Genomic DNA, 26,726 nt, shown 5'->3' on the forward strand with positions numbered 1-26,726 from the left:
TTCTAGAAAGAAAGAGTGTGTCCAGGAAAGCTCAGGCCAAGTGTGGCGTCATTGACAAGAACAAGAATAAAAGGGGCTGGAAACAAAGGCAGAGAAGTGAGGATGAGGTCTGAACCGCGCAGGTCCAGCTGAGGCTGCCATCCTGAGCAGAGGAGGGTGGATCTGACCTAGGATTTTAGAGATTCGTCCGGCTCCCAGTAGGATGGGCTGTAGAGAGCAGAGCAGAAATGGAGACCCCTGTGAGGAAGCTTTATTGTCATTCTGTAGAGAGCGTCCCGACCAGGCTCTGCCGACAGCATAGGAATGGAGAGAAGACTGAGATGTGCTCATTTCTGCAGTACGATTCTCTGACCGACTTGATGTGTGTTGTGAAAGAGAAACTGCTCCTCACTGCAGTTCGCCTGGTGGTGGTGGCGCACGCCTTTAATCCCAGCACTTGGGAGGCAGAGGCAGGCAGATCTCTGTGAGTTCGAGACCAGCCTGGTCTACAAGAGCTAGTTCCAGGACAGGCTCCAAGACCACAGAGAAACCCTGTCTCGAAAAACAAAAAACAAACAAAAAACAACAACAACAACAACAACAACAAAAATCAACCTCAACCACTAGGAGGGCGGAATTACCCGTGCTGAGCTGGGGAGGTTGCCTGGAAGATGCCCGAGGGAAGGATTAGCCCACACATGGGTATCTGAACATGGCATGTTACAGGGAGAGGCTGTGTCCTGACACCTATGGAGAGATGTAAGGATGTGGTAGTATATTCCTGCTCGTGACGCTGCCTAGGTGTGTCACTCGATCAGGTGTGTGTAAGGAGATGTCATGGAGGAGGAAGATAGTTCTTAGAGAATCAGTCTTTTAGAAGGAGGAAGAGGAAGGATGCTTGAGCAGAGACATCCCACTGTTCTACAGGACCACCGTCAGCGAGCTAAGAGCACCTATCAGCGGTCTCCTTCAGAGCCTCTACCCCTCCTGATTTAGACCCCACAAGGAGGATGCTCTCCATAATCCTCACGCGAGGCAGCAAGTCCTGCTCTCACATGGGATCTGGGTAGCAGGTCTGTGTGTATCCCAGACTTGAGAAACTGAGCACAGACTGAAAAAGAGAACCTTTGTCTTATTGAGGCTTGACGTTCTGTATCTGTCCAACACAGAATAGAAGGAATCGGTAGAAGCAGCCAGCATGACTGAAGGATCATGATGTCTTGGCAAGTGCAGAAATTATACCGTCCCGATGAATAAGGCGGGTCCAGTGTGATGAGGATGGAGAAGGAAGCGCTGCAGTGGCCAGTCTGAAGGGAATACATGAGAGCCTGGCTGCCCTGGGAAGAGAATCAGGCTCAGCAGATAAGGAGCAACTTCGAACCTTTCTGCACCAGACAGCAAGAGCACAGCTGATTTGTCTATTTATACTTTGACCACATTGAGGAGTGGAGAGGTTGCAGGAGTAGAGTGGGAAGGAGGAACTGGCTTTAGATATGATTGTTATCTATATCTACAGGAAGCTGGCGTGTGTGTGTGTGTGTGTGTGTGTGTGTGTGTGTGCTGGGGACAGAGCCTTGCCAAGGGCTATGTAGGCTTTCCAGTTTGGGGAAGAAGTAGGATGAAAGGTCGTTGGTGGGGAGAAGAAACACCAGAGAGTTGGGAAGAAAGAATATACAAGCTTCATGAGTGTGCAGGTGAAGAAAGAATATACAAGCTTCATGAGTGTGCAGGTGAAGAAAGAATATATAAGCTTCATGAGTGTGCAGGTGAAGAGACTGGGAAATTTCTTGGTGATTGCTGATGGCGTTTAAAGATACATTTGACATTAGTGATTATGGATTTAAAGTGAGGTCAGGACTGTACTCACTTGTCTTTTGTTGGCTCTGAGTCTGGATTCAGGTGTGAATGAAATATTTGTTAGATTTAACCAGTGCGGTGTCTATGCCAAAAGGGTCTGAGTGAGAGAGGACTGAGAGAATATAAATTCAGTTTCTGTATAAGTGAACCAGCTGTGTCTGTGTCTGGTGCTGATAACCACTGAGCCAACTCTCCGGCCCAAATTCAGTTCCTTAAGGATTTACTATTTTTAATATATGCATACTTGTGTAGGGGTGTGTGCACCAGTGCAGGTGCCCATTGAGGTCTGAAAAGCGAGCTGGAGCCTCTCGAGCTGTAGTCTCAGGAAGCTGTGAGCCCTCTGCTGTGGCTGGTCCTGGAAAAGAGTGTTCCTGATATCAGCTCAACAAGGCAGAGGTGTGCACAGGGCAGAGAGTTCACTTAGTGTTTGTTCTAGGGAAGGCGATTGTGTATCACCCCATTGGTGGGAGCTTGATCTCACAATCTGATGTGATTGACTAATTCATGATGGGTGCAAAGTGTGTATCGTGATAGAGAGTTAAGTGTCAGGAGATTCTAGGGATGCAGTGATCTTTAGAGGGCTTGGTGGTACCAGGAAGTTTTAGGAGTGTCACCATTTTGATATATGCCGTGTGGTTGCTTTAACTAAGATGGTGAAGAAGTCACTTGGCCTTCATTTTGCTGAGGTCACCAACCAAGCATGACTCAAAGCCCCAGTTATTATCCCCCATCAGAACACAATATATTACAGTTTAAATGTGGACAATGACCCCCTTTCTTTAAACATCAACAACAATAACAACAATGACAACAGCAACAACAACAATAACAAAGGCAACAACAACAATAACAAAACTACCTGGGTAATGAGAAGGTGATCCTGGCACCCTTGTGCCCCACTATGGAGCGGGCTGAGATCAGACAGACTTCGGACCCTCTGTGTCAGATGGATGGGTCTTTTTCTCCCGGTAGAAAGCATCACCAGTGTGTTCCTGAGAAACAGGGCTCTTTCTGCTCATGTGTACAATTAGACTTGGTGGGCAAGACCAGAGTCTGAAGGCTTAATGATTGACTTGGGGGTCCAGATGAAATAACAGTACTTTATTATAGCCTTCCAGTAGTTAGCATGAGCCCCAAGGGGTCACCAGGGGGGGATTTTATTCTTACTTTCATTTTGTCCTAGAATTCTTTTTATTTTGGCCATTTCCCATCTATGCTTTCAGATGCGATATTCCTTTAGAGGCTTTACCCTCACCACGACTCCCAACTTCTAGGGTGGAAGTTTCTTTCACTCCAAGGCAACCGCATTGCTCACCTATGAGCTATTCCCTTGCAGGTTGGTGCAAAGCCCTGACTAGGTCAGAGGGACTGCCAGTGAGGTGTATGAGATCACATCATCAGCACCTATAGAACTTGTGAATCAGGGCTCCCAACTCACTCTGTGCTCAGAGCATAGCTCAGCCACTCTCGTACAGTCTCCTGGATGTCCCCACCACTAAGGAAATACTTCGTCACTCTGTGTGACTTTTCCTTAACTTGTTCTGCACATGGAATTGCCCAGTCACGGTGATGCTTGCCTCAGTCCTTCGTGAAGTGGCCAAGAAACTTTCTCTTCTTGAATCATTATTAAACCAGAGTGTTGATCACCTTAGACTCTGGTGACAGCACAACAGGGCTGCAGGATTTATTTCCCTCAAGGGGGAGAATCTCTACACACTACTGGATGGATTTGAATCCCAGGCACCCCCCCCTAATTTATTGGAAAAGGAATTATTGGTGTCATACAAAGAGACACAAAGCAGTAATTTGAAGCAATTTAATTTTGCAAAAGGATTCACAGTGACCTAAACTGGGGAGCCAAGCATGGCAGGGAAAAGAGTTCAGTTAAGTTTTATATAAACACAAGGTGGTGACTGTCTCACCCCACCCCATTGGTAGGGGCTCAGCTTCACAGTCTGGTGAGACGGGCTAATTAATTCATAATCAGTCCAAAGAGGAAAGATAATAAAGAGTCATGTCCCAGGAAAGTCTGGGATTCGGGGGAGTGGAGTGGGCAAATAGACAGGCAGGTACCACAAGTGTTTGACAAGATGAGGAAGGTTTATAGAATACTAGCTCTTGGCAGACTAGCTGTCTTTGATAGACAAGTCTGTTTCTTATACTGGGATTCTAACTCAGGTCTTCTGCAAGAGGAATGTGTGCTTTTAGCTACTGAGTCATTGCTCCAACCCATGGAATCAGTTTCTGAAAGAAGAAAAGGAGACATTGAGGACATGAACTCCAAAGTGAAGGTTGCTTGGTTTCCATAAGCTGGGCAGGCAGGTGGTTTATAAATAACAGAAATTTTATATCTTTCACCTTGGGAAGTGGAGTTGTCCAAGACCAGGGTGTGACCGAACCCACATCTGGTGGCCTCCTTCTTCCTAGACCTGTATGTCTTCACTTGGAAAGGACCAAGGGGGGGGTGGTCATAAGGCACCAACCGCAAGTGCGTGGCTTTGCTGTCATAAGCTAAGCATTCCACTGCTGCACCTCTATATGCCATCGTTTGGGGGAAGTTAAGCTTTCAAGATGTGGATTTGGGGGGCCTGGATGTCAAGACTCTAAGACATGAGACGTGACCTGCAAGATGGTACTGTGTAGCAGAAGCTGATATGCATGGTCCCGAGTGTGCCTGGGAGTTACCAGTGTTTTTTTTCAAGCTATACTCTCCAAAGATTTAGCACACCGCGTCTTAAATGCTCAGTGAATGTTATGATGTATGTTGGGGACCCAGAGTATTTAGGTGTCACTCACATGATGCGTATTTCTTGGCCTAGTCCCTGTTCTCATCCTTGCTGTGTGTGCTTCAGACAGAAGTTGCTTCCATGGTTACAGGAGAGCCTTCAGGCTTGGGTGTTTTGGATTGTGCTTCTGATGTGGAGTGGCTATCAGGCGGTTGTGGATCAGTCTTTTACTGAGGGTCTGTCGTGGAGCAAGCATGTATCTAGGCACTGGAGACACGCCTGTGAGCAGGAGTGTCAGAAGCAGCTAGCGGCCTTTGCTGAGCTTTCATTCTTGTTGGGGGGGGGGGCAGGCAGGATCGATAAACAAATACAGCCCAATTATAAAATGTTTATGGTGTGTTATTAGAGTTGCCTTTGAACAAAGATCTAAAGCTTAATGTCGGATGTGTGCACAGGCAAGAGCAAGTTTCCACGGGTGGTCGACCTAGTTGGTGGCGTGTCCTTATGCAAACAGAGACCCACGTTCCTGCTAGAGGCCAAGGATGTCGTTTTTGGTTATTACAGCAGCATGAGTCAGTAGGTTTGTGTGTGTGTGCTAGTGTGTGTCTACCAAATCAGAAATGGGCAGTGTATGATGAGCTACCTGTGATTTGTGGGGGTTGTGGGGAGGTGGGGTTTGAGGAGACAGTGGCTGGTAACCTCAGAGCTGACTCATTTTTGCCAATGGAAAGTTACACGTGTGAAGATTACAGCTGTTCTTTAATGGGCTGAGTTCGTCTGTGGCCAGAAAAAGACCGAAAGTTCCCAGGTGCCTGGCTTTGAGAGCTCAAGCCCGAGCAAGGTGTGTGGCCGTGTGGTACTGAGAAAGTAAGATTCAGATGTTGACAGTCCACAGCACTGGTGTCCTCTCGTGGCCAGGCACCGGGGGAGGTGGAGGCTGAGCTGCAGTGGTCCAGATGATGTGAAATGCTGTTCAGCAGCAGTTGGCATGGACAACTCCTAGGACCTACACCACGAATGGTCCGCCACCAGCCTCCGTGTGTGGGTCACCTGCCTCATTTCACTGGAAGCTTGGGAGAGAAGGAGAAGATTGGAGAGCAAGAGTCTTCTTACTGTAGGAAGCACAGCATTCGCCCTTGAGGCGGGAGCTGCATAAATAGGGCAGTATAAAACAGCCACCAGTATAAAACAGGTCCACTGTCACAGCCCAGACTGTGAACCAGCCCTTCTCAGACCTCGCTCTGGTGAGCGGGCCCGGCAAGCATCTCCATACACTTTCTGCCCGTGGCTTCCGCGTGTCCTTCGCTTATTACCCGATTCGATCTGCTCAGGTTATACATCTTCTCCGCTCCTCTCTGTCGGACACGGTGATGGTTAACTTCATCGAGCCTTGTGACAAACCCGGGCATCTGTTTCTCCCAGGCTGCATCTGGGCCTCAGCGGTGGATGAGGTGAATGTGGGGGGCACAGGCTTTAGGGGTTGCACCAAGTGCTCTGTCTTCATCAGCTTGGAACCCGGGGATAATGGCACAGAAGGCGATGATGGTAATAGAGAAACAAACACATGGGCTGTGAGGATGCCAGTCAGGGTCCATGACGGCGGGATGGTTGGCTGCCCACGTGTGGTGCTGGGGGTGGGGAGGGCTGGGTTCTGGCTTTACAAAGGCTAGGTTAAACTTTTAGACCCAACCCCTCCTTTGGGTGGGTTTGGATGGCTCATCGGACCTTTCTGTGCTTTGGTATCTGTAAAATGGCTCTGGCCACTTGTAGTCCATGCCGAATCGTCTGAGGACCCGGTACAGAGACGGGTGAACAGTCTTTCCTGTAGTAGTTTCCTTTAGAAAGTGGTCAAGGGACGAGTCATCATCACGGAAGCTGTCCTCACACCAGCTCAGAGGGAAATAGTGTCATGACCCCATTTTACAGGCGAAGGGGCGGAGCTGATTCCCACCCCGGCCAGCACTCTCACTCACACGCCTGGCACCTCCTGTGTGTCTTCACGTGTCTGGTCACAGCTGTTAAGCGGAACCTGAGTGTGGTCTGAACATTGTCTCATACAGTGTTCCTGGTTGATAGTTTGGGTTTCATTCATTTCCCTCGCTCTGATCCTTCGTGTTCGACCCATTCGATCTTCTTTGAAATTCGGGCTTCACACGGGTTGTTGGACACAAGGGCCCCATCGAAATATGCACTGTTCAGCTGGGACGGCCGTGACTGCCGCACCTGGCATCCTGCCAAAGGGCGTGCCCCTTTGCCTCCGCGTCATTTTGAAAGATTTAATTTGATAGTTGAGACAGTCTTACTTCGTCTCTTACAGTAAGAGACAGTCAGTCTTCTGGGGGCCAGGTGAAGATCAAGCCGAAATGACAGGGAGAACAGGCAGGAAACTCAGGCTGGGCTGCAGTTTCCAGAGCCCCTCCCTCCCCTCGCCCCAGCCAGTAGAAGTGCTTGAAAAGTGCCTGAACCAAGTAATTTGTTTACTTTTTAGAAACTATGGAAATCTCAAGTCTGTCTAACATAGTTACCGCTGTTCTATTTGATAATGCCTTGACTGCGGCAATCAATGGATAAGAGAAAGTACTTCATTGGGGGCTTTCCTTCAGTTCCAGAGGGTTAGTTCATGACCGCCACGGCGGGGAACATAGCAGCAGACCAGCAGGCATGGCTCCGGAGCAGTAGCTGAGAGCTTACAACTTATTCAAAAGTTGGAGACAGAGAACAAGGGCCTGGATCTGGCACAGGCTTTTTGAAACTTCAAAGCCCCCCATCCTTCAGTGACACATCCCACCAATGAGGCCACACCTTCTAACCCTTTCCAGAACAGTCCCACCAAGTAGGGGCCAAGCAACATTCAAACATTTGAGCTTGTGGGAGCCGCTCTCTTTTCAACCACTGCTCGGCTCTCTGTGTCCAGAACTTTCCCATGTACCTGGAATGGTGTAACGTTGGTCTTTTTGCATCTTATGTATTTCCCTTAAGACAATTAAGGTCCATTCATGGTGTAGTTGTTGTGAGAACAGCTTTTCTTCTAATGGCGGGGTAATACTCTATTGTATGCATATGCTACGGTTTGTTTATCCTGCTGACCTGGCAGTGGGTGCCTGGGTTGTTCCCACCTTTCAGCTGCAGTGATGAACGAGTGTAAACCATGATGCTCTACAGTGGTTCAATTTTAATTCCATAGGATTTCAGTGGTAAGAGCTAGGGAAAGGTTTGTCTGCAGCAAGCTTGCTGTCATGATTTCTCGGAGTGCATGTCTCTGTCCAGTGTCCCAGCAGCCTTCTTTGCCATCTTGCTGCGTCTGCCACAGTCACTGTCGGGGAGGATGCTGGCAGCTGGTGGGTGAGTCAGACTGCCTTCAGCCATCCTGGTTGGCTGCTTCCTTCCCTCTCTCCCTGAGTGCTGGGCCTCTTGCTCATCTGTCTGTGGTTGGGCCAAGGCATTTCCCAAGTGCCCATTTCCTACGATTTGCTTCTGAGTTCTGGAGCTGCTGAATGAATATTATTTTCCTCACCTGTTTTGTGTTGGAGTTCTGACTTCTATATGCTTCTGCTGCTTTGAATGACCACTTAGCGGAAAGATATTTTCGGCTGGCGACAGTGCTGGAGCGTGCTGCAGGTTTGCTTTAGATGGGCCGCGTGAAGCTGCTTTTGCCTTTTCTCTCAGCCTAAAGGGGTTGCATGCTCCATTGTGATGAATGTGCAAGACTTCCCGTCCCCCCTCTCGCACTAGGACTCGGGACCTGGCATTGTCTGTCACCCTACTTCAAGTATAATACCTGGGGATGCGAGCATGATGTGTTTCCTGGTTGAAGATACCTTATCAGAGGAAATGGTGCCAAGGCCTTCTGCGGATGCATTCAGATTCCCCTTAGAGCATTTCCCAGTCATCATTCCTAAGAAACTGCCTAATTTTAATTCATAAGCTAAGAACTTCGCAAAGTGTCAGGTGTTTCCACGAGACCTCAGAGTGTGGTCCTTTTCATCCTGCCTTTCCCAGTGCTTGGTTTCTCCTTTGTTATCCAACATCACCCAGCCTCAGTATCTCTTGCAATATTCCACACTATGTTTTAGTGTGGACGGTGGTATTTATCCCTATATGCCGCTATAAAGCAAATTAATAATTTCCTAGTCCATGATTAACAAAAACAAATGCATCCAAATCGTTCAGTCTTACGTAGTGCTAGTCCAGGACCTCAGACCTCAGTAGCTCTCCTGCCATGCCTCTCCTCATTGCCCCCTCACAGTAGGGACTTTCTGGGGGGAGAGGGGAACTTAACCAAGTCTGTCTGTAGCCTCGAGTCTTGTTAGGGTACCCCTCTTACCCAGCCCTCTCCTAGAGCCGGAATTGCACCTGTTCATGGCCAAAGCAGCTGTATTTATCTGAGCACACCGCAAACACTCAGGTTGCTTGAGATGTTGTCTTGTTTTATTTCATGACTGAAAGTGATCCAGGAATATTAATGCTCCTTACCATTTAGAGAAGTACTGGGCACGTGCCCTGTAACCCCGTAAATCCAGGCCTCCATGCCAGGAGTCTTCCATTCCCCTTCTCATTTCGCGGAAGGGGAAACAGCGTGGCTTGTTCTGGCCTTTGTCTGGCTGTTGCTGCAGCCTGGACTGGAGCAGGCAGTTCTCTTTCATGCCCTTGCCTCTTCCGGTGGGCCCTCCCCAGTGGGGATTGTCCCAAGCAACTCTTCCAAGAGTGTAGTAGGCTGTTTCTTTAGGCCGCCAGCTTACAAATAATGGCACGGAGACTTATTATTAATTATGAAAGCTTGGCCTTAGCTTAGGCTTGCCCCATTGCCTCTTATAATTTAAATAAACTCGTATCTTTCCACCTACATTCTTTTACGTGGCTTAGTTACTGTACTGCCCGTCCTGTTTCCTCAGCATCTGGCTGACAGCTCTTCCTTTCTTCTTTCCTGAGACCTCTCTGTCCCCGGAAGTCCCGCCTAACTTCTTCCTGCCTCGCTATTGGCTATTCAGCTCTTTATTAAACCAATCACAGTGACACATCTTCACACAGTGTAAAGGAATATTCCTCAACCCAAGAGTGTGTGCTGAGGATGGGAAACTCCGCCACTCCCTGGCGAGGAGCCTGAGCCCTTATCGTCTTCCTTCATTTATTCTGGGTTGTCTTACTCTCAGTGCCAATGCAACTATGATTATTGCTGTGGAGCAAAGGGGGGGGGGTGTTCCTGAAAGATCCCACACCCGGGAAAGCCCAGATGCTCTGCCCCCACAAGGCACATGCACCTCTTGTGAAAGGCGCAGAGCATTCTTGGAATCCACAGGCCCACTGCTTGCATGTGGGCAGGACAGCACCTGGCCCCATATGTTTTACTGTGGTTGGTGCTCAGGGCTCCTGGGTATCTTTCTCCCTTGTCTTCGTACCTCTGCCAACATTTCCTGTCTTTCCCCCATCACCTATCGTGTTACAGATCAGATTTCGGTTACTAGTATGTGGACCACTGGGTGAGTCAGAAGCTTTTCATTCTGGTGTGTTGAAAGTTGTTCTTCTGTGAGGAAATCTAAATTGAGGTACTGACAGAAATTGGAGTTTTCAAATCATAGGAAAATATAATTGGAAGATAGAACTAGGGCTATGTAAAAGAGAAAATTGGACAGCATGATTTGAGCATTGAGAAAATTGAAGCCTCAGGTTTTAAGGAACTGCCCACCAAGCCCAGCAGGACACTCTGGAGGTGACATTAAAGGCCATTAGTGTTTCCTTGGTCTCTTTCTTTGATGTTGTATTTTGTGAGAAAAACCCTACGTCTTTATCAAGTATTCAGTTTCTAGAGAGAAAATAAATGCCGTAAGGAATTTCTAAGTTGGTTTCTACAAGGTTTAACGTGAGGTTGTAAATATTCTCCTTCCACATCAGATTTAGCAGGCACCTGTGCTGTGAGACATTACCTGGGTGTGTGGCAGAGAGAAGGAGGGCCTCTTCTGAGGCACCTTAAGGGCTCTGAGATGGTCCCTGTTCCCATCCAGATTCTCAGATGATGTAGCCCGAGAGTGGGAGGCATGGATTCATATTTAGCCCTCAACCATTTTCAGATATGAATGATTTGTTTTGACAGTCGGTCTGTAACTGACCACAGGACATCTTTCCATGGCGCTGCCTTACTTTCTATGGTGGCTCTACAGGGTTGACAAGATGTGCATTTAGAACTTCAGACATTCTGGGAAATGGGCTCTTTATTTACAATCAGATGATTTGGCTGTGTGACTGACAACCCTTGTGGGACACCACCTAATCTGAGGAGGTGGTCACCGCTCTCCAGCCTTGCTGCTAATAGGTTGTTGCTAGGTGATGAGCAGGTTGGTGTGAGCGCCTCTTAGTTTGTACTTGGGAGCCCCCCTCAGCTCTCTGTCACAGCAGATGCCAGCATTCTGGCTGTAGACCTGCTTCCGTCTACTGGTATGTGTTGGGTGAAGCTGAGTTGATTCCCGAGCAAGCTGCAGACCTTTAAATGGGAATCCAGAGGGCAGGGGCCTACAGGTGACACCGTCACTGAACAGGAGGGAAATGTTAAAAGTCGTCTCTTATAAACCTAATGTGTGAATCAGCAAGCTAAAGACAGAGCTGAGCAATTTCGGCAAGAATGAGTAAACCTCAATCTTTTTCTTTTTCTTGTCTTTCTTTCTTTTTTCTTTTCTGAACAGAGTCTTCCTATCTAGCCCGTGCTGGCTGGAAATCACCATCCCCCAGCCTCAGACTCTAAACTGCTGACATTACACATGCGTCGCCACAGCCAACTAGGTATTCACGTTGGAATATGAGTGTAATGGACAGAGTTTGGAAATAGAGAGGTTTAGCTATTTCTGGATGCTTCTCCGTGTCCTTAATGTTGTTTTATGGCCTGTTTATTTTTCTGGCTCTTGTATCGGTATCCAGTGGTAATGCAGAGACCTTTTAAGGGTGCTACTGTTTCTGATGTTTCAAAAAAAAACTTGCAAGGTTGTTTTCACTTGCTTTATATGAGATTATTTTTGTAACCTGGATCAGTCAGCACCATCCCCATGGTGATTCTGATCTTGAGAAACTGTTGGGGACTAGGCAGTGCTCCCCCTGCTGGACTTACTTCTTTGGTTCAGAGTACTGTGTACCCATGCACAAGTCCATTGCTTTGGGTCAGGCTCATAACTACCTTTGATTTTCTTTTCCTAAATGTGTAAGATTTTTTTAAGAGAGAGAGAAAAACCCAGTGGGTTTTAAACTTCAGGTTCAGGTGCTGACGAGCTGAAGAGGGCTGGGCATCTTCCTTGCCATACATTGGTGTGATGTGTGGTGGGTGCTCCAGCCGGGCTCTCCGTGGGCTGCCCTCCAGTTCTAGGGTGGGGAGTGTTATTCTCCTGAGCTCCACTCTGCCTCAAGACTTCTCTGTTCAGATGTAACAGAACAGGGTTTTCCTGTATCAGCGATCCTTCTTTCACGGTCTTTAAAAAATTTCCAGGCACTAAGCAGCAGTAGGTGTAACACAAGCGGGGCCTACTTGTGGGGGTTTCTGTCCCGCCCGGTACCCCACAGCCGGCAAGCCCCAAAGAAAATCACACAGAGATCTCTATAAGTTATAAAGCGATTGGCCCATTAGGTCAGGCTACTTATTAGCTCTTGTAGCTTATATTAACCCATTATTCTGATCTTTGTTAGCCATGTGGCTCAGTACCTTTTTCAGTGGGGCAGATCACATCCTGCTGCTTCGGTGGTCTGGGCAGGAGTGGGAGGAATCAACTTCTTCCTTCCCAGAATTCTCCTGTTCTCATTGTATCATTTCTACTTCCTGTCTGGTTTTCCCGCCTATACTTCTGCCTGGCCAATCAGCGTTTTATTTAAAACATGATTGACAGAATACAGACAATTCTCCTGCACCAAGTAGGTGTTAGGTGCTAAGTATATCCTCATGGATGGCTCAGAGTGAACTTCAAGGAGTCTTTGGGGGAGGTCTCCAGAAGCAGCCATGGGGAACTCCACTTTCAGACAGGAGATGGGAGCTGACTCAGTTCAATCCAGCTTAAGTTCATCTGGTGCCCGCCTTAAGTGTGGCTTCAGGGGAATTGAAAATGAGCAAGCCATCTTCAGGGAAGCACTGGGCAAAGCGGCAGACAAACACCATCCATCCACAGCACCTGTCCTCTCATTCCAGGGAGAAGTTAAATCACCCCAGAAAGAAGAGCTGGAAGGCTCCATGGGATCCGAGAGTAAATGGCCCACTTCTTAGGAGAGTGTGTTCGTTACTTTCCAGGGTGGCGAAACAAATGCTATGACCAAAAGCAGCTTCCAGGAGAAATCATTTATTTGGTTAATGGTCCAGAGTGTTTGATTCTGTAATGGTGGGTGAGACATGACAGCAGGCAGCAGGCTGATCACATCTTTACCACATACAGGAAACAAAGTGAACAGGAAATAGGGCCTATCTGTGAACTCTCAAAACCCACCCCCAGTGACATTTCCTCCAACACACTGCCTCTCCTAAAGGCTCCATAACCTCCCCGTATTACTGTGATCAAATGCGATGATCAAAGCAGCCTACAGGTGGAGAATTTATGACTTAGGGTTCTTGAGAGGAAAGAGTTTATCACTGGGGAGTGGTGGTGAGGAGAAGCATGGTGATGGGGTGGGGAAGCCGAGGGGTAGCCTCCTGAGCCGAAAGCAAGAAGCAGAGAGAGTGAACTGCAAGTGGGCGAGGCTGTGAAATCTCAAAGCCTGCTACCTGTAAAATACTTGGCCCAGCAAGGCTGTACCACCTCCCCAAACAGTGCCACCGACTAGGAACCAAGTATCGGAATGCAGGAGCTATGTGTGTGTGGGGGGGGGCATAGTCATTCAAGCCGCAACAGATAGGAATGATGGTTACTAGAGGCTGGAGGAGATGGGGAGGAAAGGGATGGCCTTGCCAAAGGGTACATACAGAGTTACAGTTACTTCCGGAATCTAGGGCACAGTAGACGGCAGTCAGTGTTGCATTGTATTCTTCAAAACAGTGGGATGGCAGGGAATTGAATGTTTATCAGATTTGGTGCAAAGCATGAGGTGCTGGATCTGCTAATCACCGTGACTAAGGTATTGTGCGATGTACACAGGCATGGCAACATCACGCTGTACCCTGCAAACGCATACAGCTATCTGTCAATTAGGAATAAAATAAAGCCTTGAAGAAGCTTCTGAGAGAATGGTGAGACAGGAACCGCATGGACTATGGAGCTCGCGTTCTTTTACCTATAAGTGATCTGTCACTTTCTTCTGATAAATTGTAGCAAGAGTAAACACCCTTCCTGTTCTGGCGTAGGCCGGTGCTTGCCAACACTGAAGTGACTGATGGCACCACCGGAGAGCCTCCCCTGTCTTTCTGTCTTTCACGTGTCCCAGTGTATAGCACGGCTCTTCCTCCCAGCTGGGTTAGCTCCCAGCCTAAAACTGTGCCCTGATTTTAGTCACCTTCATCTCAGCCCGTTATTATTTTTCAGCCTAGTTCAGTTACTCATCAGCTTTATGAGCGTGGAGACACTGAGGCTGCGCCCTGGACCGAGCGCCTTCCTTGCTGACTGGCCTTGTATCTCTGCTTAGCTTGTGCAGATGGATGGTCCTCAGCCATCAAATGGTAATTAGTGGGGGACAGGGAGAGTGTTCGTCCTGGACACAGAGATGTTGCTGATACCACAGGGGTGAGTGAGACGTTGCAGTAGATCACCATCTACTCTCGTGTTAGGCTTTCTTCAGAACACGGAACAGCACGGTGAGCACTCAGGGCTGGCTGCTGCTTTCTTACGGGGCTGTCCCGTGTGTTGTAGGCTCTTTGGCAGCAGCCCATATTTCTTCTCAGTAGAATCTCTCCCCAAGTTGTGAAAATGAAAAGTGTCTTACACACACTTAAAGTATTCCCTGGGGTAAAGTCATCTCTAACTTAGGACCCTGCACCGTGTAAACACTTTACTCCTTCAGAGTTAGGCACGGGCACAGTAGTGTTTGTTTTCTTCCTTGGGTGTCTTAAGCCAATCTCTGTGCAGATGACCAAGAACATAAAGATTAGCCAGGCACTTCTTTCTCAGGTTTATATATGTGAGCATGTATGTTTCACGTTTAAAGCTGTCGTGGTTTCCGCTGGCTAACTCTGATACTGTTTTCCTGGAAGCTACACTGTGTGTGTGTGTACACGTGTACACGTGTATGTGCATGCATGTGCACATTTTCATCTGTGTGCTAGAGTGTGGAGACCAGAAATTCATTCTCTACCTTTTGAGGAAGGGTTTCTCACTGAACTCGGGGCTCACGAGTCCGCTCTGCTGGTTGGCCAGCACTTCCAGTGGATCCTCTTATACTTGCCTCCACAATGCTAGGGTTATAGGCATATGCTAATGGACCTGGAGTTTTGGACTTTTTTCTCTGGGTGTGGGATATCCCATTTAGTTTTTTTTTTTTTTTTTGGTTTTTCGAGACAGGGTTTCTCTGTGGCTTTGGAGCCTGTCCTGGAACTAGCTCTTGTAGACCAGGCTGGTCTCGAACTCACAGAGATCTACTTGCCTCTGCCTCCCAAGTGCTGGGATTGAAGGCGTGCGCCACCACCGCCCGGCCCCATTTAGTTTTTTATGTCTGCATGGCAAGTACCATAAACCAGTTCTTTACCAACCGAGCCAGTTAATTCCCCAGCTAGCCAATTCCCCACCCCCAAAGTTACATTTCGTTTTCTTCTGAGTATTGCTTCCAGCCTGTAGTTCCGGTTGCTGTTTGAGTCATTATGATTCCCTTACTGATTGCTGTAGTTCTGTTTTTGTGGTCTGTGTCTTTGAGGAAAGCCCTTTTGCAGTGGGGGGAAAGGGGTCAATCAATACCTTTGACTTTCAGCACAGCTGATAACCTGAAGAAATGATAATGCTTTATTCATCTATCAATTTCACCCATGGCTGCTTCGGCCATTTCGGGCCCAGTGTCTGCTTCGCTCGCGTTTCTAACTAGCCACCTGAGGCTGCTTCTTAGCCCCTGGCCATGAGAAGTTTGACTTACTGAACTAATGCCTGGAAACCACGGTGGAGCCCGGGGAGTACTTCTTGAAGGAGTGCTTTGCGGGGTGACTTAGTGTGTTTTCGCTCCAATTTTTAGAGACTGCTATAAATATTGTTCACAGGAATCAAACATATGGCGTCCTCTGTTTAGAGGACGAGTGCGAGGGAACTGGAGAATTTTCTGGAGACTTTGTGCTAAGTTACCAGTTGCCATTGGTTTAAAGATAGCTAGTAAAGGTTTTTCTTTTCCTGCCCTTTCTGTTTTCTAGGTTTACTTAAACAATGTTTAGGAATTGTATCCCTGTCCAGCAGACTGTCCACAGTCAGGTCTGCCCTTGAGGGGACCATTTAAGGGGTGTAGTTATCCTTTAAGAGACGCTGCTGTCTTGCTGTGTGCAGGCGAATGCTGACAGGAGCTTATGCCTTGTGCTGTTCGCCCAGTTTCGTTTGTAAAATAGTTGAGACCCCATAGGAATAAATCTCTCCCAGGATGTGGCTAGCAGAGTGCTGGACTCAATGACTGCAAGCCACAGTCCTTAGCTAGGCTGCCGCCAAAAGCTTTTTGCTTTTTTTTACTGAAGAAGTGAGAGGAGGAGAAGGAGGGGGAGGAGGAGGAGGAGCCCTAGGCCCTCTCCAACACACCCAAATGACCAGATTCATCATAGCACGAAACTTCACAAGATACACCCACTCCCTTGCCGGCAGCCGGGAAGGCTGCAGCTTCCTGATTTCAGTTACTGGAAGTTGGAGAGATGGAAAGGCAGCCGGGAGCGGGAGCGTGCGCCTTGCTGAGCCGCGGGTGAGCTTTGAAAAATTCGATCCATTTTCCACCCGTGAATCTCCTGGGCACTGCTGGCCCTGGAAGCTGCTGCGGGGGCTGTGGTGAGGATGGGTGAGAGCCCCAGAACCTTTAAGTGTGGCCTGAGGCTGGGAGCCTGGATGGCCAGAGACCTGGCCGCGCGCTCAGTATGTGCTGAGCCCCAGGGCGCTGTGCGGCTCCGCTGAGCAAACCGCAGTGTGGGGTTCTGACCTCAGGAAAAGGGGGTTCTGACTCCGAAACTTCTCTCTTGCTTTAGCGAGGAACATTGTATGGGACGGGACGGAGACAGTGTGACTGATCTTGACACCCACCAAAAAGATGCTTCCTGCCTGGGACCCAACCCTGCTGTGCTCCTCTGGCAATCACTAGTCTGTGTATGGGTGGGGGGTGGGGATGGAGGGAATCCCTTGGAGAGGTTTGGGATTCTAGGCTGGACTGGTTTTCGGATGTTTTGAAGCTGTGGCTTCGGACCAGCACCTGGGTGGGAATTCTAGAACTGAGGCATTACGTCTCAGGTTTTCCCCCAGCTAAAAGCCCTTTTGCCACTGGGGATCTCTATTTATCTGGAACTTCTTTTTTTAACGTGAGTTTTTCTGCCGCAACTGGTTGATCTTCTGATCCATTGCCTAAGCGAATTTTGGGTGGGGTGAAGAGAGGAAGTTTGGCTGGAGGGTGGCACCGGGGTTGGGGGTCCTTGTAAGTGACGATATCCTAGCAAAGCATAAACTCGGCTCCCCCACCCTCCACCCCCATGTCCTGGTTTTGTTTTCAGTAGGCTTTCCTGGGTGTGTGTGGTCAGAAGGAAGTTTTGAGGCTGACATACCTGTTTTGAGGCTGATCAGTGGCTTGGTGCGATGCTGCCCTTGGAGCCAGGATTTTGAATGCTTGTTGTTAGCTGATACTTCATGAAATTACTTCTAGGGTAGAAAGGTGGCCGGATGGCTGGCTCTTAGGTTTGCAACTAAGTATCCATTTTGCCACAAGCTCTTTCCTAGTTTGAAGGGAGTGGGCTAGGAGTTGTTCTCTGCTGATCTTGTCGGCTTCCTAGCGTTGGGTGGGATGACTTGACTGTCTCAACAGTATTGCAGATATTGCAGGTCCTGGCACCTGGGGGCTCAGTTAGCTTGCCGGGAACATTCTGCTTCCTTGAAGGTAATGATCTGTTTGTGAAGGAATGACTGACTCTTCAGCCACACTTCATCTGTCCCAAGGGAGATCAGGTGGTATGGCCCAGGCTGTCACACCTGGCAGTGGCTTCAGAACCAGCCCAATAGGTGGGTGACTTGGAGCATGATGGTGTCATGTCCACTCCTGAGGAACCTGTTGTCACACTACAGGAGGTGGCTGAATTGGATCTTGTGATGGCAAGAGTAGATGGAGTTTATGGAACTGCAGCTCTTAGAGAAAGGGGAAGCAGTGGTTCACAACGAAGTGGGTGTTGTCACTGGGGACTGTTATGCAGACGTCTGAAGCTGGGGTTGACTCTGCCTTAGGACCACTGAGTTTCTCAATTCTTGTGCCATGCTCTTCGTTTGGCTCCCTCTCCCAGTCCTGGTTTGGCTCTGTTTGTTTTATAGAGGTCTAATGTTTTGAGTTCAGTTTGTCATTGAAATTATTTGTTAGTAGCTAATTTTCATTGGAAGTGTCCCGGTTCTTCCAGGGCTTGCAGTATATTGCTGTACAGTTAGTTATATTAGATAGACCCAGTTTTTAAAGCTGAGGCATATGTAAAAATGTTTCCCTGTCCTCTTGGCTTTGGTTATGTATTCCTTTTCTCGCTTTCTGTGTGTACGTGTGTGCGCATGTGTGCGCACACGTGTGTTAGTGCCACAACACTAAGACACACTCTCCTAACTGTGTATATTTCCTTGATTAATCTTCCTAACATATCACCAGTTTTATTGCTGCTGGAAGAACCAGCGTGGGTTGTTCGTAGCTGACGTGCAAACAACCTCCTTCTAGAATTAAAAACATTCAAGTGTACATCTAAAAAATTCTGCCTCATGGGATGCTGTCAAGAAAGGGTTTATGACATCCTTTGAAAACAAGCAACTGAGCCCCCAGCCGGAAGGAGGAAGACATTTCGTACTTGTCTTTGTGTCTTTGACGTCGATTGTGTTTTTCTGTTTAGTAAAGCATACCTTCTGTTTGTGAGCGTCATACATATTGGACCAAATTGTTCCAAGGTGGATATTGTGGATTCACTAGGGCACACCCTGCGAAATTGTTCTCGAAGCATCAAGCCAGAGTATGCATGAGGCTTGCTTTGAGGTAATTTAATGTGAAGTGTGGCAGCGTTCAGACCTCTCAGCAATACACATTGACCTTGCGCAAGAGCAGACAAATTGTCGTAATGACTGGGGAGGAGCCTTTCATTTCTGTTCATATTTAACGCATGAGCCTGAGTGTTTTAAAGTTTAGCCCAACCTTTCTGAGTGTGTGGCAATCTGAGGGCTTTGACTCCAGCTTTGCCAGTTGGCGGCGAGGTCTCAGGATAATTACCTTGGAATTTCCATACCTCCAGTGATGAGATAAATATGCAAATGACTCGTGGTTGTGGGGTTTACTGAGAGGATCCAGGTAGGGCACTTTTCATGTGACTTGGCGCACAGTAGGCTTTTTGTGAATGGTAGCTCATTGAGTGTCTCCTGTTCTCTGTCCTTCCTTGTCATACATTGAAGTTCAACACTTCTCTCTCTGCCTGCCTGTCAGAATAGTGAAATAGGATAAAATAGAATTTGTCATGAAATAAAACAAAATATCTTCCCCCTATCTATCCCCTCTTCATTATCAGTGAGTGAGGTCACCAGGGACACCTTTTAAATTTCCTGTGTATTAATCTTAGTTTCCTAGAAAATTGTTGAGAAAGTGATTGCGTGTTTCTTCTTTTCAGTTTTTGCCTTGTCTTCCAGGGATTATTACAATCTTCCCGTCTGTCTCATCTGTCTTCCTTTTCCTCTCTCCTTTTCCCTCATTTCCTTTTGAACAGAAGTGACGTGATCTTAAAACCCCACTCGTAACCAAGACCAGGAAAGCATACCCGGGTCATAGCTGAGGTGGGAAAATGAAGGTTCAGGGCTGGGCGGTTGCCTGGGTTTTAGAAAGGAATATTGGGTTTTGAGGCCCCCTCGAGCCCAAGCCATTTACTGAGGGAGTGGCAACTGGAAGGGTCCTGAGTTATAGATGGTTTGTTTTGCTTGTGTTTATGCATCTGGAATTACAAGGGCTGATCTGGGGACGGGAGAGATGGTGAGCTGGAATAGCATTCATTTGCACTGTGGTACAGTGACAGTCATTCTCTTCTGTGCCCAAGGATGGAGCCCCACTTTACATATTGTAACTACTGAGCTTCAGGGGTGGCGTTCTCATCAGGGAAGACAGACAGCTGCTTTTAGTCCAGCCTGTCTGCTCTGTTAGGCTGGTGGTGTTTGAGATGTCAGAGGGAAGACCAGGAAGTGGAGTCCTCCCAAGTGGCTTGCCCCTCTTTGAGTGCTTTTGAGGCAGTGTGACCATGTCACTCATCTGGTGAAAGTCTGGGGACAGATATCACCACTTTTGGAAAGTTTTACTTGCATAATGTCTTAGAGAGGCTTGGGGAGACTTTGTCCTCATTGTAGAGTTTCATTTGGTCACCTTGGTGTCTTCCTGGGGAGATTCAATACACACACACACACACACACACACACCTACTTCATACAGGGATCTGATGACAGATCAAAATGCAGATACTGCCAAAGTTCTGCTTGGTGAACCAATGAGCTTTACTGGGGTCACTTACAGGAATATGGGTGAGAGGTTACTTACAGGAGCAGAAATGACTCACAAGACAGCTGCATCACCAAAAGCCCACCCCAGTGTGGGTGACAGGTCATGAAGCTGGGAACCTGGAGCACACTGCACAGCCTACAGCTAGCTCAACAGGTTGGAGAGCAAGCGTCCTTTCCAGGTATCCCTGGTTTAAGCCTTGCTTTCCCAGGCAGCTGGTCTGGTCTCAGACGTCTTGGCAGCTTTTACTGCTTAGGCTGGCAGGAAGGGTTCTAGTGAATCTGGTCAGTGTTGGGGGCTTTCTGAAACTTCCCTGCAGGATGGAATGTCTTCATCTTGGAGCAAACAGTTACACAATATCCCTTATGAGTGTTCGCGAAATACATGCAAAATGAGCCTAAATCCATTTTTTTTTTTTTTATCTTCTCTGACAGATAGAACCGTTGTGGACTGAAACCCACCTCTCTAGACCTGAAAGCAAGACAGAGAAAGAGGAAAGGCACACAAGTTCCAGAGACTGTGATGTTCTGAATTCCAGTCCCTCTCTCAGGAAGTGAGCAGCCCCTTCAGATGGCACCTCCGGAGACCCTAATGAAGGCTCTTCCCTTCGGCCTGGGGTAAGTGTGGTGTTTGCCTGAGACTGGGGAATAAGCGGGTGACCTCTAAGACCTATAAGTCTTTATAGTCTCAGACTGCTCCTTAGACTGCTGTTTTGGGGCAGTGGAAAGTATGGTATTGGTGACTGGTCTTGGTGGGAAGGAGGCTACCGGTACCAGTCTCCTCACGTGGAATCAGAGGCTTCAGATTCTCAGGGGCGCAGGCTTGGTGGGTTCTTGCCACTGCTAGGTTGTTTTGTAGACTTCAGAGGCCTACCTCTTTGTGCCTGGCTTCCCTTTCGCCTGCTTGTCTGGAGCTCAGAAAGGGAAGAAAGAACAGATCTGATGGCACAGGAGGAAACTTGGTGTCCTGGTGTGTGTGTTGCCTGTGGAATCACGTTAAATGAGAGAGGCTCAGTCCTCTACCTGCAAAATGTGCTTGGAAAAAGCATGCCATTTCATGGGAGAATCATTGATGTGGTTACACTGGACACCTTCATCTTATTGTGTGATGAGTCTAGAGCTTTACCAGAACAGATCTAGGGCTAAACCTGCGTGTTCTGAGTCATGTAGAGGAGAAAGGCTTTGAAAAAGTGTCTTCCTTCCCTCTTTGGAGGTCCAACAGAAAGGGCTATGTACTTTTCCGGTTTTCGCTCTGCAAATGAGAACAATGGTCTCTGTAGTTCCCATGGATTTCATTGGGAGAGAATGATTAACAGGCACTTGGGAATGGAGACCCAGCCATAGCTCACTGTTTAAGAGCACTTGCTGTTTTTCCAGAGGACCCAGGCTCAATTCCCAGCACCCATGTGGCGGCTCACAACTGTACATAATTCTAGTTCCACGGTATTCAGTGCTGCCTTCTGGCCTCCACAGATGCCTGGTATGCATGTAGTATGCTTACATACACGCAGACAAAACTCATACACATGAAATAAATATTTTTTAAGTAGAGCTTTTGAGCAATATGAAGTTGCAGTTATTCCCAAGTTTGCCTGCTGTTCACTAACTTACCGAAGCCTTGGTGATGCTACGTTGTGCATTTTTTTTTTTAATGTTAAGCAGGTTTTGGTAAGATACTGGGGGCTGCTGACTTTGAACAAAATGGAACCACAAAGGCAGCTGCTTCCTGAGGCCTGACCGACCCTGGCAGCTTCTAAGGTTTCCCTCCAGCATTCCAGGTCCTGCTAGTGGGTCCTGCTTTAACCTGTTCTTCCAGTATTGCCTGCTGCTCCTCCCTGCCAGAACCCAGAGGCAGCCCTGGCCACGCCCCTCTGATGAGCCTTGCAGCTGCTGGAGAAAGCTTCTTCTTGGGTGTTTACCTCGCGCCATGTGAACCTAAGTGGGTTGTGACTCTTCTTGAGAGGTAGAGGTGACGTCAGCGACAACTGCGTCTGTGTCGTAGTGCACCCTGATGGTCTGTCCCCTTTCATGCAAATTGCCCCCACCAAGTGCTGGTCCCTTTCTGTGGGAGGGCTTCCCTGGGAAGACTTGGCTCTCCTTTGATCAATACCCAGCAATTTTCAATTCTCCTTTTCATCCTTTGTAAGAGCTATCCACTAGGAAGGTGCTCCTGTCCCAAGCCAAAGTTTCACCTTGTCGTGACTTCCTGTGGCTTCCTTCCCTCCCCGACCCAGCACACCGTGCAAACAGTCTTGTCTTTGTCTCAACTCAGTTGTCTGGAGTAGCAAAGTTGGGAAATGGCAGAGCTTGGGTGCAAACCCTGGTCCTCTAGCTCCACAGTTCAGTCTCCTGAGGTGCTCCTGGGACTCCTCTACTGTGGAGCTGCTTGTCCTTTCGCTCAAATACCAGCGGCTGCAAGGGGTACTGGGGTGCTTTAGGAGAGCTGTGTCTCAGGGCATGCTGTCTTATCATGCTTCCCCCTGGAGCCGTCTTCCCCAGTTCTCTGCTCAGTCATTAGTTATCTCTCCCAAAGGTGGGTCCACCTCCCTCTGCTGCCCTCCGACCTTTCTAGTCTCAGATCCCAGAGTTGCTTGTCCACTCTTCCTCTTGAGTACCTACCTTCCTTCCTAAAAGTGACTTACAAATCTTTAGGGCTCTGTCCATGTGGCAAGGATCTAGGAACTCTTTTGAGATCACCTAAAATCGGCTCAGAGACATCCGGAGAAATGTCAGGTTTGTTCCTAAGCCCTTCAAAGAGGGGAAGCACCAAGGAGAAAGAGCCAGTTTAAAAGGCAGCAAGGGGCAGACCTGGAGGGAGTCTGTGCTTGTCCTAGCCCGTGTGTTTTCACACTGCAGCTGCTCCAGCTGAGCTGGGCAATGGATGCATCATCCCTTGGCTTTGAGTGCAGGGCCCAGCCATCCACCCCAAGGGAACTGCAGCAGGTTTACGTGATGAATAGCCACCCAGTCGCTCCCAGTGCTCAGGCCTGTGGCTAAGCGTGTTCCATGGAAATGGGAAGACAAACCTGCCAAGCTTTTCACTCCATTCCGCCTTTTGAAAGATACCCAAGATGTCAGTTGGAATGCAGTGTGTTGTGCTTTATCTGGTGGCCAGCCATATTCCATAGCAGTTTCTCAGCAAAATGCCAGACATGTTCTGCCTTCTGGGCGTGTCCCTCTTTGTAAGGTGGTGGAAAGATGGTTAGCCAGGAAGTCAGAAGGCAGCGGCAAAGAGACGACATGCTGGGCATGGTGGCACACACATCTAATCCTGGCAAAAGCAAGCTGATCTCTGTGAGTTTGAAGCCAGCCTGGTCTACATAGTGGGTTCCAGGCCAGCTACTTAGACCTGATCTCTAAATAAATAAATACAGCACACACATTGAGCACCTACTGTGTACCTGGCATTCTGCTAAGTACTTTCAGTCAGAGTAGGAACTCTTTGGGTCTCAAAATGCGCAGACTTTCAAGCCCCTATGGTACTGTGTGTTTCGTCCTGTTTTTGCTGCTTTTTTTTTAAACAATCATTTGAGTATGTTTCTTTCTTTTTTTAAACTATTGGTCCCACTTATCTCCTCATCTCCTAATATCTGCCCTCTGCCCTTGCAACATCCCCTATCAAATTTAAGAGAAAGACCAAAACCTAACCAAACCAAATAAGCAGAAGGATCACTTTGTTTTCCTGTAACTCGTTTCTCAATACTAATAATGCCTAATACTGTATATGTGCTATGAAATCAGTTGTTACACATTAGTGCTTAGAAAATAATGACAAAAACATACCTGTACTTGTGTTGTAGATGCACATTGTTCTTTTCAAGTGCTTTCAGTCTAGAGTTGGGTAGATGTGTGGATGTGGAGAGATGGGCACGGGGGCTGGCTGCGTGGCCACACTTCCTGTGGCATGTGTGAGTCTCTTTGACTGAACTCATCATCATGCTTTATCTGTCTTCTGTCTCCATGTGCACTGACCTTCAGTCCTAGAGAGAAACACGGGCTTTGATGGTGATGTCAAATTAACTCTAGAGAGAATCAGTGCCTTTGATGGTGATGTCACATTGACTATGGAGAGAACCAGGACCTTTGGTGATAATGTCAAATTAACTCTAGAGAGAATCAGGGCCTTTGATGATGATGATGAAGATGATGATGATGTCAAGTTAACTCTAGAGAGAATCAGGGCCTTTGATGATGATGATGATGTCAAATTAACTCTAGAGAGAATCAGCTCCTTTGATGGTGATGTCACATTGGCTGTGGAGAGAACCAGCACCTTTGGTGATGATGTCAAATTAACTCTAGAGAGAATCAGGGCCTTTGATGATGAAGATGTCAAATTAACCCTAGAGAGAATCGGTGCCTTTGATTGTGATGTCACATTGACTGTGAAATGCGGAACCTTTGTGTTCATTTCTATGCTGCCAAGGTCTTTAGTGTTTTGTGATTTGGTTAAAGTCAGTGTTGCTTGAAACACCATGACTAGGTATCGCTCAGGGAGTGGATACTATGATATTTGGAAAACTGCAGAATTAGGAATCTCACTTTAGTTTTAGATGTTTGTCCACAGGTGGATTGGATTGAGCTGGCTCTTTGAGTTCCCTCAGAAGAGCTTGTTAGTTTCTAGTCTTTTCAAGGAGCAGGAGACCATCTTGGTCTTGAGTGGTATCGGTCGGTGGTATATATAGGGTATTGGTGCTTTGGGTTGGATGCTTGGGATACTCTTCTCCTGGCTTGTCCCTCTCCTGCCCACATTGCATAAACATTGGCGTGGCAGGGACAGATGGCCATTCCGGAGCTCCTTTGATGTCACATTTGGTTGCCTGGGTGGGGGTAGAGTGGTTGCAGCCAGTCTCTGTAGGAGGAGGACAGGCTGCCTGGGAAATACCCACTTGACAGTGGGTAAACAGAAGGAAAACTCTAGAAACGCTGGGTGTCCTGGTCCGTGTTCAGTCCCGACAGCAGTGGCATGGGATTTACATAAGTGTTTAACTTGGGAACAAGCCAGAGAGCACAGAGCACAGGCCTTAACTGATGCTCTGCAGAGTTTGATTTTCTTACAGGAGTAAATGAACCAGAATAGGGGTGGAGGAGGGGCTGCTTGTCATTACTTTTGGGGTTGGGGAAAAAAAATCTTTCCCTGTAACCTGGGTCTGGGTCAGGCTCAAGGGAGGCCACCTATAATCCCAGGCAGTCAGTGGGGAGCAGAGCAGCGCTTATCAGTGTGTTTCTCGCTGATTAAACTGCATCAGTCTATGTAACGAGGGAGGACCAAAGGCTTTGGTGAAAAAAACAAATGAAGAATGATAATGAAGAGGAGAATCCAGATAGGGAGGGTGTGAAACAGCAGAATGCTGAAGGAAACAGTGAGGGTTGGCAGTGGGTGAGCTTTACAGGCTCTAAGCTTTGAAGGGTACAGTAGAGGCTGCTGCCATCGGCCGCTTGCAAGCCAAGCATGGCCTCCAACCACGGTGGAAAAAGTCTCGAGTCCACTGCAAGCTCCTGCGATTCAGCCTTGGGCTGAGAACTATTGCTATATGCTTACAGAAGTCCCAGTGGGTCGAATTATGGCTGTGCATTCAGGGCAAGCGCCAGCTATTTGCTGTGCTTCATAGGAATCTTTCTAAGAGGGTGAATTTGGCGAGTTCATTGATTATTTTAACAAACAACTTGTTACATGGCTGTGAGCGTGGCCTCCGGAGATGCCTTCAGGAGATTCAGTGATGTGTGATGGGCAGCTACCCCTCTCCAGGAGATACTGTGAGGAGAGGAGGAGAGCGAGCCCCTGAGAAGGATGGGTGAGTCAGGACATTAGCCAGAGAACTGTGAGGGCTGAAAATGGGGGATTACTAAGGATGCTGTCATCTTTCGGTATGTGTAGAACGACCCATTTATCTTCAGGTCGCATGGCCCCAGAAGTAGGCTGGTTGGGCTTAGAGTTGTCAGTTTTACAACGGTTCAGACCACATTTGGAATTGCAAATTTGGGGCTTTCTATGGTCTGGGAGTGTCCATAGCTCATGTCTTTGGTATCAACGTTGGGCAGCACTGACGAATGACAGACAGCTCACTGTCATCTACCCAGTCACCAGGGAAGAATGCAAGGGTCCACAGTGTGCAGCAATGCTAAGCTGTGTGTAGCAAATGTGTTTTTGACTTAAGGCGATAGGTCTAATTGGGAAGTAGCTTCATCATAAATTGGGGAGTGTACCTGTATTTATTTCAAGTCAGGACAAGCATCCTATATGGACTTTTGATATACTGTTTCTGCTTTCTTTTTTCTCAGTGATTACAGTAATCTAGTGTGTACATGTACTTAAGAGGCCATTTAGTCTTAAAAAGATCCAAACCCAGTGGACTTTAAATTGGTTTTCCATTGTGTATATTCGTTGCACATGGTACTGTGTTGCATGAAGACATTTTCATACATGTATGTATCTTATGGTGCACACATTTCTCCATCTCCCTCACCCTGCTTTTTCTCATTTTGCCCTGCCCTGTTAGTCCTGTTTGTTCTCTTAGGGAGTTTTATGTCATGTATATGCACATCATTTTATATATCTGCATAAAATCTA

At 47.8% G+C, this 26,726-nt stretch overlaps 1 protein-coding gene across 5 annotated transcripts in view; it reads left to right on the plus strand.

Annotated features, from left to right (window-relative positions):
- The window catches only part of Tiam1 (TIAM Rac1 associated GEF 1), a 353,183-nt gene that overhangs the window by 150,090 nt on the left and 176,367 nt on the right, over positions 1–26,726 (plus strand). For 3 of the 5 annotated variants that reach the window (XM_057763555.1, XM_057763560.1, XM_057763558.1), the window contains one exon: positions 20,591–20,773. The gene's annotated coding sequence lies outside the window, so the exon portion shown is untranslated. Of the gene's footprint in view, positions 1–16,273; positions 16,371–20,590; positions 20,774–26,726 lie in introns of those variants that run through there. The other 2 variants (XM_057763557.1, XM_057763556.1) reach the window with 2 other exon arrangements.

The sequence above is a fragment of the Chionomys nivalis genome, chromosome 3 (assembly GCF_950005125.1).
Source record: "Chionomys nivalis chromosome 3, mChiNiv1.1, whole genome shotgun sequence".
In the NCBI taxonomy this organism is placed as follows: Eukaryota; Metazoa; Chordata; class Mammalia; order Rodentia; family Cricetidae; genus Chionomys; species Chionomys nivalis.